General features: G+C 37.2%; 1 protein-coding gene across 1 annotated transcript in view; it reads left to right on the top strand.

Annotated features, from left to right (window-relative positions):
• The window catches only part of LOC143024446 (uncharacterized), a 274,639-nt gene extending 264,493 nt beyond the window's left edge, over positions 1-10,146 (top strand). Inside the window, exons 5-7 of the mRNA XM_076183252.1 lie at positions 7,347-7,552; positions 8,546-8,736; positions 9,021-10,146. The gene's annotated coding sequence lies outside the window, so the exon portion shown is untranslated. The remainder of the gene's footprint in view (positions 1-7,346; positions 7,553-8,545; positions 8,737-9,020) is intronic.
• The last annotated feature ends 2,757 nt before the right edge of the window (positions 10,147-12,903 follow it).

The raw sequence follows: 12,903 nt of genomic DNA, 5'->3' as shown, positions 1-12,903 counted from the left end.
TCGCCGATTATATGAAGCATCCTTGCTGTGGATGTGTTGTGTCTTGATGCATTGCTTCTGACCCAGGGCAGTGGGCGAGATGCAGGGATGACCCATCATCTAGGAGGAGCCAAGAAAAGAGGGAGTGGAGTATGTAGGAATGGGAGTGGAGTATGTAGGAATGAAATGGGTAGGAGCGGATTTATGCCTTTGGCTTTGGCTTTGCCTACCTCCTTTGTAAGGGAGAAAAAGCCCTTGGTGTATATATATATATATATATATATATATATATATATATATATATATACACACATATATATATATATATATATATATATGTGTGTGTGTGTGTGTGTGTTTGTGTGCATACATACTTATACATATATGCATACATATACACACACACACATACAAATAGACGTATACATAGTATATGTATATATATATATATATATATATATATATATATATATATATATATATAAGAAAACAGGAGGAAAGCATGCACATATATATGAATATACATTACATATAGAATTATACATACATATGGATGTGCGTAAATGTAGAGATGATATATATTCATACTGTATGTACCTGTATATACGCATACTTAATCACTCACATATAAAAAACAAATATTTATAGTATTATAAGTCTATAAGCAAAATGCATGTCTAGCTAAATGTACACTCTTTTGCGATTCACACTTGTGTCTAGGGCGTGTCAGTCCGTATGTGCGAAATATCCACCGCATATATGCAAGTGTGATTTTGTCAGATTCTCACACCAAACTGAGGGATAAAACTAATCAAGCTCATCTTTCTATTATTCAAGTGCATTGTCCTATCTTGGGCGATCTTCTGTTTTCCTTAAAAAAGAAAGAAAAAAAATATTATATATATATATACATATACATACATATACCAAGGCTTTTTCCCCCTTTCAAGGGAGGTAGCCAAAAAGGGAAAGGCATAAAAACACTCCCACCCATTTCATCCCTAAATACACTCCACACCACTCCCACCCTCCCTCTCATCTGAGCACCTCCTGGATGACGGGTCATCCCTGCACCTTGCCCACCGCCCTGGGTCAGAAGCAGTGTCGCAAGACACAGCACATCCACAGCAAGGCCGCTTCATTTAATCGGCGACCCCCCCTCTCCGTCCCCCCTTGCATATATATATATATATATATATATATATATATATATATATATATATATATATATATAATGAATGAATAAAGTAAAAGTAAAAAGAGGGAAGAAAGATAGCCAGGCGATGGAAAATCTTTGTTTATTTTACCTGTTAGGGTTGGTGTATATTTATTAACAACACTAAATTTATGTTTTCAATTCAAAATAGTTTTCAGGAATAAAAAGGATAATCTATGTATTATCTGCATTCTTTACTGCCTACTTATCTTTTCATTTATTTATTTATTTATTTGTTTATCTATTCACTATTTACATATTATTTTTATCATTCCTGAGAGAAATTTAGTTTGACTTTGAAAGAGATGATGAAAGAAAAGTTCAAGATCACAAGAGAACGGTTGAGTATCCAGATAAGCTGGAATTCCTGCAACAGCGGAAAGGAATTAGAACAGCTTGGATTAGAATTAAGATAAGGGTTATGATTATGATTTTGACTTTATTTATGATCATAATTACGATTACGAATACGTGAGAGAGGAGTTAGATAAACATGACGAATCATTATCTTCAGGGACCATAATCAAATTGATTAAATTGTGTGTTAAGGATTGCATATTCCAGTTTAATGATAAATTTTATTTCTAGGGATTTAAGATAAGTATGGAAAATTCTCTCTTTCCAGTATTGAGTAATTTATGTATGGAGTTTTTTGAAACTAGAATACTTTGTAAGACCATTCTCTCCAATATCGTCTGGCTGCAGCACTTAGATGACATCCTATATCTATGTATGATACAAGTAAATATTATTATTATTACCTTATTATTTTTTGGAGGTCTAAAATGAACAGTTTAGTCAATTCTATTCATTTCACGATGGAGATAGAGAATGAAGGCATTTTCTCTTTCCTTTTATTGTACTATTTACCGCCATGAGAGTGGGTTGAAGTTTGGCGTATATCGCAAACGTACCAATGTTTGTTCATATATACACTATTATCCTTCACATCATAATGGCGTGAAACGATCTGATTTTTTTTCGATGTTCCTTAGGGCTTTACGCATTTGCAGCCCTTAGAACATAGATGGTGATATCAGATATATCTATGATATTGATACTTCGCCAACCGTGTAGTTAATGAATGGAATAAACTTCCTGAAGAGGCAGTGCAATGTAGTAAGGCTCGAAGTTTCAAAATTAGTTTATACAAACATCTAAATAATATGCTATACTGCCTGCCAATTGTTTGGTTCGCTTTTTTATTAATTTATTTGTTCTAGTGATTATCTAATCTTAGCATCCAACCTACTTATGGACCGAAAGGTTTCCTGTCATTATGATCTTTGTAAACCTTTGTGAAAAGCCAGAGATAGTGATCACTAATAATAATAATAATACATACATATACCAAGGCTTTTTCCCCCTTACAAGGGAGGTAGCCAAAAAGGGAAAGGCATAAAATCATTTCCACCCACTCCATCCCTGAATACACTCCACACCCCTCCACTCTCCCTCCTATCTGAGCACCTCCTGGATGACGGGTCATCCCTGCACCTTGTCCACTGCCCTGGGTCAGAAGCAGTGTCGCAAGACACAGCACATCCACAGCAAGGCCGCTTCATTAAATCGGCGACCCCCCCAATCCGTCCCCCCATTGCATAAAAGGAGAGGACGGGGAGAAATCCCTTCGGGCTGCGTCAAATTTTGCTCACACATACTACCTCACTCCTCATCCCCCCGCCCATTTCACCTCATGCAATCACAATATCATCCATATACAACCATTCTCCATTCACCCCTGTCTTCTGTCCTCTCCCGTCCTTCCTCAACAGACATTCCCCTCTTCCCCAAAGCTCCCTTCACCCCATCCATCCACCTCATCCTAGGACGTCCCTTCATGTTCACTCTCTCCACATCTGCCTTCCATACCTCTTTTACTAGTCTTTCTTCACTCATTCTTTCCATGTGTCCAAACCATCCTAATATTCTTTCATCAACCCTATCTCCTAGCTGCCTTTCCACCCCTGTTCTCCTCCTCACCTCCTCATTTCTCATTCTATCTAGCCTAGTAACCTCCATCATACTTCTCAGACACCTCATCTCAAACACATTCAAACTCCTTCTCTCTTCTTCTCTTATGTTCCATGTTTCTGCCCCATACAGTGCTGTTGGCACAATCACTCCTTCATACAGTCTCCTCTTAGCATCCATTCACAAATGTCTATTCCTCATTAGTAGTCATTACACTCTTTAAACCACCAAGGCATTTACTCGATTCTCTCAATCTACATTCTACCTCCACCTTCACTCCACCTTTTCCTGCCACATTTGCACCCAAGTATCTAAAACTATCCATAATAATAATTATAGTAATAATGATAATAATAATAAGAAAAATAAAATGTACCGAAACATAATGAAAAATGAAAAAAAAAATCAAATGACAAACAAAAAGAGGATGAGAGAAGAAAAGCGAAAGAAGAAGACACGCCTACACAAACAAACCTAACCCGATTTCATAGCCCAAGACAGCAACTCGAGCAGAGACGGGGAGGAATAACCCAGTCAAAGTCCCTAAACCTTTGTACGACAGGATCGGAACGACAGGAGCCTTTGTCGGTCGAGGACCCTCAGTGTTCGGGATTCAGCTCTGCGCTTCTTAAGTCGATGTGAATGGAACCAAGGACACGACTTTCTTCTACTTCCCTTCTGACCCCTTCGCACCTCAACTACAACCTCACCCTCACGCCACCCTAGGTGTGCAAGAGTGCTTGGGGTGTATGTAGTAATGACCCTTTCCCTCCTTGTAAGGGGGGGTTGCCGAGTCAAACCATGTCTTGACATCTCATGGGGGAAGTCCTTAGTCCTTTCGCTTAGATTCATTTAAGTCGCATTTTACAACACGCAGGGAACATGGTGACGGTAGTCTTATCCCGAATCGCAGAAGTAGGGAAGAAGAGTCCTAGAGGTGGTTAAGGAGATTTTCTTTAAAGAACGGGACAAACGAGCAATGGTAGAAGTAAAACATGTGGCTCAGCATTCTTTATGCTTAGTAGATATTCCCCCGCCACCCCCTTAAAAAAAAAAAAAAAAAAAAAAAAAAAAAAAAAAAAAAAAAAAAAAAAAAAAAAAAAAAAAAAAAAAAAAAAAAAAAAAAAAAAAAAAAAAAAATGCGTGACTCTGGCGGTGTGGGTACCACTTTGAACATTCCAATGGGAAATGTCAACATAACAATAAGAACACAACTATAAATGCATATGGAAGACTAGAAGGAACTTATGAATGATATTGTTAAAGAAAAAAAAATTGTCCTCTTTCTGTTCCATGAGATCCACTTTATATATATTTTTTTTATTAATATGTACACATGATAACAAGCGCTGTCCCTAAAAATACAAAACAAAATAATAGATAAATAATATAATAATAATAATAATGATGATGATTATAATAATTAATTACAATAATTACAATTACAATAATTACAAAAACAACAACAACAATAATAATAATAATAATAATAATAATAATAATAATCATAATAATAATAATAATAATAATAATTAATAATAATAATAATAATGTGAGCTTGCTGCTCCTTAGCTTCTTGGAGATCTGAAATGATTCCAATCCTTTTTACATCCAGGAATAGCTTCTGGCTTCTGTTCTGGAAATCTTCCTGGAAGCTTACGAAAACCTCAAAAGCCTCCAAGACGGGAACAAGACTTAGACTCCTGGAGACTACTTCGATTCTAAACAATATCGTTAAGACCAGTCTCTAGCCTGAAAACCTCCTTAGAAGGTTCTGCAGACCCTGAACAAGAACTCCATGAAGTCAAGTTCGGAGCTACTACGGACCTCCGGCCTGAGTACCTTCTTGGAAAGTCTAGCAGACCCTTAAGAAGAATCCCACGAAATCAAGTTCAGAGCTTCAACGGGTCTCCGGCATCAAAACCTCTTTGGAAGGTTCTGCTGACCCTGAAGAACCGCACGAACTGAAGTTCGGTGCTACTATGGGTCTCCGGCATGAAGACCTCCTTTGAAGGTTCTGCAGGTCCTGAAGAAGAACCACACGAACATGAGTTCGGTGCTACTACAGGTCTCTGGCATGAACACCTTCTTCGAAGGTCCTGCAGACTCTGAAGAACTCTATGAATTCAAGTTCGGTGCTACTACGAGTCTCCGACCTGAAGACTTCCTTGGAAGGTTCTGCAGGTCCTGAAGAACCCCACGAACTCGAGTTCGGTACCACTACGGGTCTCCGGCATGAAGACCTCCTTATTGGAAGGTTCTGTAGGTCCTGAAAAAGAAACGGACGAACTGGAGTTCGGTGCTACTACGGGTCTCCGGCATGAAGACCTCCTTGGAAGGTCCTCCAGACCCTGAAGAAGAACCCCACGAACTCGAGTTCGGAGACCCCCGGTTTATAGGGCCGTTTCTGAAATCAACACCTCACTAGAGGAGTTGAGAGCATTAGTTAATTGGCTCGTACACGAGTCGAGCTCAGGTTTAATGTTAATGAAGAAGTGTTTCTTATCAGGGTCGGCTATGAAGCTCCATCGACACGACGGTGTTCGGCTCCGTGTGATGTTACGTAACGCACTACTGCGGACGCCCAAACCTAACCCACGATGTATATAAGAGCTATGATACTATTTTTCGTTGTTGAATATTTCATATATTTCTATACGTACACGTGAATTCTTGTCACCAAAACAATACCGATACAACGAAATATATATTTGAGCAGTTTACATACAACAATCATAAAATGCTACTACTTGCCTCTGGTCCATAGGGGGTACTGTCGAAGTCGTCTCTTCCTTAAATAATGACTACATACATCTTATGCGGTCTATATTAATGCCATCTATAGAACAGGACACTTTATAATATCACTGATTTAATCAGCAATAAGAATAAATACCCTTTGTGTCTGACATAGAGCGAAAAGGGTCCTGCAGTGAGCCTGTAAAGTCTGAAGATAACTACTTCCTTTTAGCTGAATAAAATCGCCAGGCATCATCAAATAAAATATTCTAAAGTGACCATAATGGGTATTCTGACCATGATTTTACATTCCTCTCATATGTGAAGCACTTTTTCTTAACAGCAAGAAAGTATGCTATATAACTAAAGAACTTAAACTAGACTAAAATATTTTATATGACTATTTGGCGTCCGCGCCTAGGGATCGAACCATGTTCTAACAATTTAGGAGGCTCGGCTATTTATCTGTGTGTGTATATAATTTATATATATATATAAATATATATATACATATATATATATATAATATATAATGTATACACACACACACACACACACACACACACACACACACACACACACACACTTAATGGTCTCCAGTGAACAGATTTACATGTTTTCATCTACATTAATTCACTTTAATTCCATGCAATCGAGACTGACGAGGAGATCGATGAAGGCATATATACGGAAACTGATACGTGGTTGATCTAAGGACTCGAACCCAGCTAATACGTAACAAGTGACAGTGACTTAACCCATTGCGCAGTTTCGACTGTGATGGCATGGAATCAAAGTGAATTAATGTGGTTCAAAAGATGTGCATATATATATATATATATGTATATATATATATGTATATATATATATGTATATATATATATATATATGTGTGTGTGTGTGTGTGTGTGTGTGTGTGTGTGTGTGTGTGTGTGTGTGTGTGTGTGTGTGTATTATAGAGATCCAAAGTCATTTCGTGATATCAGTTCTTCAAGGAATGACTAGAACACACCAGAGCTGGTTTACACAATTACATATCACAATATTGTTGGTACCTGACAACTCTGACCAGAAAATTTTGCCCTACCTAGGGTTTTTCACTTCCCACCTCGTGGGAATGGGATGGTGAATTTATTGATTGAGCGGTATATATATATTTTAGAATCGGATTAAATTAGTCTTCAATTTGTGTTAGATTTGTAAACTGGCTGATAACTCATTACAGAATATGTTAATTTTATGGAACATTAGATTTTGCATTTCCAAAAATAAGCATAACTTATGTATATTAAGTTTCACCCTATCATGAAATAAAGTGTTCTTACAATGGGCTATTACCTGCTGTAACGAGAAAGGGAAATCTTATCATCTACATGTTTACCGATGAATCTATGTTTAATAACCAGTGATTATAGCGAATGTTTTATTGTTATTACAGGACTGGAGGAGAGAGCGGACCGTGGTTAAGCATATATGTAATTAAGGAATGTGATATGAAGAGCAGACGCCGAAGGTCATCAAGATTAAAAACCTAGTCTAGATAATGGTATTCGGCCTTCAACATGCTGGTGAAGAAATGTGGAACACCATACGTTTAAGTTTCATCTTTATTAGGATTTCATAAAAGGATGAGGACGTATTACGGTACGGGGGTAATAGTATTAAGAATAAGGTGAAGAGCGTACGCTAGAAGGCGCTGAGTAGCTGCGGCCGAAGCCGTCATCTTTGCCCCATTATGCGCTTTGGGGACTGTTGGGTCAAGTAACAGGTACTGCTGGGAATCGGAGAGGAGCGCGGGGATTCGAACCCGGAACTAAGTAAATACGAGATCAGCACGCTCCCTATGACGTCACAATCACACTTCGAGAATAATTCTGTTAAATTTTAGCTAATTCATGGTTGTGCTTAAGGTTCTTTTCTGTCCTGGCCAAGGGAAAACAACACAACCTAGTTGGTGTGATTCTGGTGTTAGTCAAATGTCTGAACAGTGTATTGAGTAATTCTCATAGTAAGATATCCAAGACATTATAAATTATCGTAAGCTTGTAAATACCCAAAGAACAGGATCAACTACAAGACCTACAAAAACCTGACTCATACTAGGCAAACATGTAGGTTCCAGTGAATTGCTGTAGAGGAATAAATCATAGCTTAGTAATAGCATCAACTTTTTTGGGACCAGGATTAAAGGAAGTGGCTGCATGCAGATATACTTTATACATGTCCATTCGATGCTGGGCAGGTAGATGGGAGGAAGAGCAGGCCAAAAATAGTGTGTTTAGGTTTAGTATTACTATGATAAGTGAGAATATTCATAAACCCGAACTATATTATATAGAAACACACACACATACACATACACACACACACACACACACACACACACGCACACACACACACAATATATATATATATATATATATATATCATATATATATATATATATATATATAATATATATATAGAAAGAGAGAGAGAGAGAGAGAGAGAGAGAGAGAGAGAGAGAGAGAGAGAGAGAGAGAGAGAGAGAGAGAGAGAGAGAGCAAGAAAAAAGGCACTGCACACCTATAAGCTTCAGATAACATCAATATAAACTTTAGCAAGTTATGTATACCACCAATTATTTCTTCTTGGCAGGTTTATAATTTTAAAGAAGAATCAGGACAATCCACAGCGATGTAGGATACTATTGCTTGCAAGTTCTTGCAACAGATGGACTCTCAAGGCCACGTCTACCTCAAATTATCATGTTGGACCCTGAAACCCTCAGCCAGTTTCTGGCGTTAATAAGGAGCTTGAGATGAATAGTAAGTACTTGCTATGCCATGGTGAGTAATTCGCATTTATCTATTTTTTAGCTGATGTGATTAATAAGTACTGTCAAAATTGTCTGTAAGTTGGTTTCATATATACAAAAAGAATTTGCAATACTTAGATATGCTTCAAATATGTAGAGTTAATTCAATGTTAAGGTTCTTTTCTTAGACAGTTTGAGTCCAATGCTTCTCCACGATGTGCCAAAGTTGCTACACATCTTGCCCACATCCTCACAACATGCCCCGTCCATGTCAAGCGTAAGTCCTTTATTTACTAATAGGCTTCTGTCCAACAGATCAGGTTTCCATTATGGAGGTCGTGGTGAGGAGCCTACGCCAGGAGACGCTGAGTAGCTGCGGGCAAAGCCGTCACCTTTGCCCTATTATGAGCTTGGGGACTGTTGGGTCATGTAACAGTAATTGCTGGGAATCGGAGAGGATCGCTTGACTCGAACCCACAAATAAGTAAATGCGAGACCAGTACGCTTCCGATTATGTCACGAGCGCACTCCACTCTGTCATGGAGGTAGCCCATTTAATTCTAAGATTATATTTTCCTTTTAAAGAAGGGTTCTCAGCCAAAGGGGATACCCCTATTACTAATTGAAGGAGGGGAGGGTTTGTATTCATTAGACTCAAATTCTTTATATATTTATCCTTCTATGAACTCGTCTTCCAAACAATTTAATCTTGGAGGTCATGATACTCTAGAAGTCATGGACTAGAGTAACGATGAAGATTGAATATAACGTTTTAGTCAAACTAATATACCGTAGTGAAGATAGTTTAGGGCATACCAAAATATTTAGTTTCTATTAAAAAGAATCGATGTCTCATTTCTTATTTCCCCATTTGGTGTTTCTATATATTTCTAAATAAACTAAACTTCACATCACAATCTTTTTTCACTTTCCTTCAGAGACCTTATCCACCTAACTTCCTTTCTTGTATTATTTTCTGAAACGAAACTTGTTCTTCTTCTCACACTTCGACAATCGAACACTCAACTTCGTCTCTGACAGAGGACGGAGAGCCTCTTATATGAAGAAATTCTTTTGTGGTTTTCCGGTTCTTGTGACATGAAATCTTCACTTCCATTACTTGGATCATTTGTGTATCATCTACGTCATTCTCTCCTTTACTCCTTTTTATTCTTCTACTTTCTCCCTCTTACCTTTTTTCTCTTCCATCTCCCTCCTATCCTTTTCTCCCTTCTTCCTCGTCTTCCTCACCGTTCTCTTGCACATCTTCCCCTCCAGAACTATTTTTCTTCTCTTCTAAATCCACATTTGCTTTCATCTTAACAACCTTCTCCTCTTTAAACTAACTTTTTATTATTTTTGGAAGCTTAGAAATGTGACAGAGAAATATAAAGAAAGGAATAATTATGTGGAAGTATAAAAGTATGTATGTATTTATGTGGATATATATATATATATATATATATATATATATATATATATATATATATATATATATATATATATATACTGTAGGTAGGTATGAATATATGTATGTATGTATGCATGCATATGTTACTTAAGTATGTTTTTATGTATGTAAACATGTATGCATATGTATATGCAAATAGTATATGCGCATATTCATGTGTGTGAATACATATGCATATAAAGTACGCACTTATCAAATTAATTTGTTTTTAATGTTATGTATTTGTTCCACTATAGACGTAGCGTGTTGCAATAGTATTTGTCATACACGACTCGGAAGACTAATGTAAAAAAAATAATTATAGAATTTATAAAATAATTTTCATAATTCATTGATGCCTGACCATGCACCTACTCCATGCACGACCAAACATCGAACATTAAACAATAACTACTTTACTAGCTCAGAGCATCGAGGTAGTTTAACTACTGCTTCAGCAAGACCCTGTGTTCTGATCTCCGCTCGAGGTAGTTCAAGAACTACTTCACTGTGTTTTAACTACCGACCATCGTTGTTCATTATCAAATGAATATGCATCGTATGGTACTTGCATTGCTAATGTTTATGTAGAGTGGATCGATGATATCAATAAAGGCTTTTAAGGATGACTTAGACATTGTGGGTGTGTATGTCGGACACTCCTTGCCACTGTAGTATTCAAATGCCTTTCCACAGGAAGGTGGGGCGCAGAGGAATGTTCTGATCCACGCGAAGAAATGCGAACTGTCTTGCGATAGCTTCCGTTTGGTGTCGTAAGCCAGGCTCCGTTCAATATCTCCCAGGTTTTCGTCAGTTCTCCCTATATCTTCTACCAAGAAGGGTACCAAGGGTATGAAAGGGTTAATTGAAATAGTCAATTCCTACCGAACTAGTGCCACGGAGGTAAATGAAATGTATATCTCCTTTAGTAGCTATTCTTTGTCAACACACACCAGTGTCTTCTTAATCATCTTTCAAGTATTAATCACGTCTTTCTTTACCATTTTTGTTCTCACCTCTTCGTTCCTGAGAGGATGCCAAAAGAATAAGTCTAACAAGAAACACATTAAATAACTGTTGAGACATTGTGACAGGTTTGAGGAAGGAAGAATAGAAAGACACGGGTCTAGGGCCGAGTTTATTCCTGACCAATTTCGCTTACAGCTTCTTCAGAGGAATGTTGAATAACATTGTGTCTTCGAAGCTCATCGGAATTGGCTCCAAGGCTTTTACTACCGAACTGATGAAAGGGAGACGATTAAAATCCTGGTTAATTACTAATTTTAACTAAACAGTACACAACTCCTTTGTTAACAAGGTAGGGCCAAAGAGGTGAATCAAATTGTCTCCCGACAACCAGAATAAAGACATGGCACACTTTACAGTAAGGGATAATATGTTTTGTCCGCACTTGTATCTACTTACCATTCCATCCGTACATAGATTAAACAATCATGGAGACATTACACAACCCCAACGCAACCTTACATTCACCTCAAACCTTTCCCTTTCACCTTTCCCAACCTTCACACGTGTCTTACTACTCACGTAAGAGATTTCGAACGCTTTCGAAAGACCTCCTCTTATTCCATACATTCGTAATAGTCTCCACAATGGTTCCTTATCAACCCTGTCACACCTCCAAGTTCATGAACACCAGAATCATATCCTTGACTTTAAATAATTCTCAGACACTAATCTTCCCAAAAACATTTGTTCTACAAAGCCTTTCAGAGGTTAACTAAGGATGAACACTCTTCTTTGAATGGAGATTAGTTTCCAATCATGCAAAAACAAACCTCAAATGAATCAGAGACAGATAAATGTTAATAAACAATGAATAGATGAACAGATAAATAAAGACAAATGATAAGAAAAAACGAATGAATACACAAAAAACATATCTATAAATCAATAAGATTAACAACGTGTGGGTCTTCTAAATCCACACCGTGCTCCCAGAAAATCCTCTCAGTTCATTTTCTCATCCTTTAAGCACAAACCTATACATTTTCCTGACCACAGAAAACTTATTCATCCAAATCTACTAAGTCCATACTTATCACCCTTCTCATGCACTTGTCCAATTAATCGAGACGCCAGCTTCCCTGAGACATACATTTAACAATCTGACCAACCAATCCACTATTTCATTTTAACATTAACCCTTTCCTTTCCCCTTGAGTCTATACACGCATTCTTCCAATCCATCAGAATATTCTCTTCTCAGGGACACACTGAACCCACTGTTTCAATTGGACATAAATACTTTCACTTCTAAACTGACCTCTCAATTGATTAAAAGTCTAATACAGACTCTATCCATAACCTGTCAAGGGGTTAATCAGGCTAAAGATGTTAATTAAGGAGAAAGTGAATGAATAGTTAAAGAGACAATCGTTTCTGGGAAGCGCTTATCTATAATCGTCTATAAATGGAAACGTTACATTCCCATAATGCAAACAAGCACGATCACACCGAAGAAGGGGAGTTCATAGAGTTGGTAAATGATAGTATTAATTAGGAGAGCAGAAAAGAGGAATAGTAGAAGTTAAAATCTGACTATCACTCTTTTTTGAACTGAGAATAGTTTCTAATCACACCAAAAACAAATCTCATATAAGTGATAGATACTAGATAAAGAATAAATAGATGAATAGATAAATAAAAACAAATAATAATTAAACGATTGAATATATAGAAATACAAATATGGATAAACCAACAGGGATAAGCTAACAATAAATAA

This window comes from Oratosquilla oratoria, chromosome 4 (genome assembly GCF_046742065.1).
Source record: "Oratosquilla oratoria isolate Oo_2021 chromosome 4, ASM4674206v1, whole genome shotgun sequence".
NCBI lineage: Eukaryota > Metazoa > Arthropoda > Malacostraca > Stomatopoda > Squillidae > Oratosquilla > Oratosquilla oratoria.
This window is presented reverse-complemented; position numbering and strand designations above follow the sequence as displayed.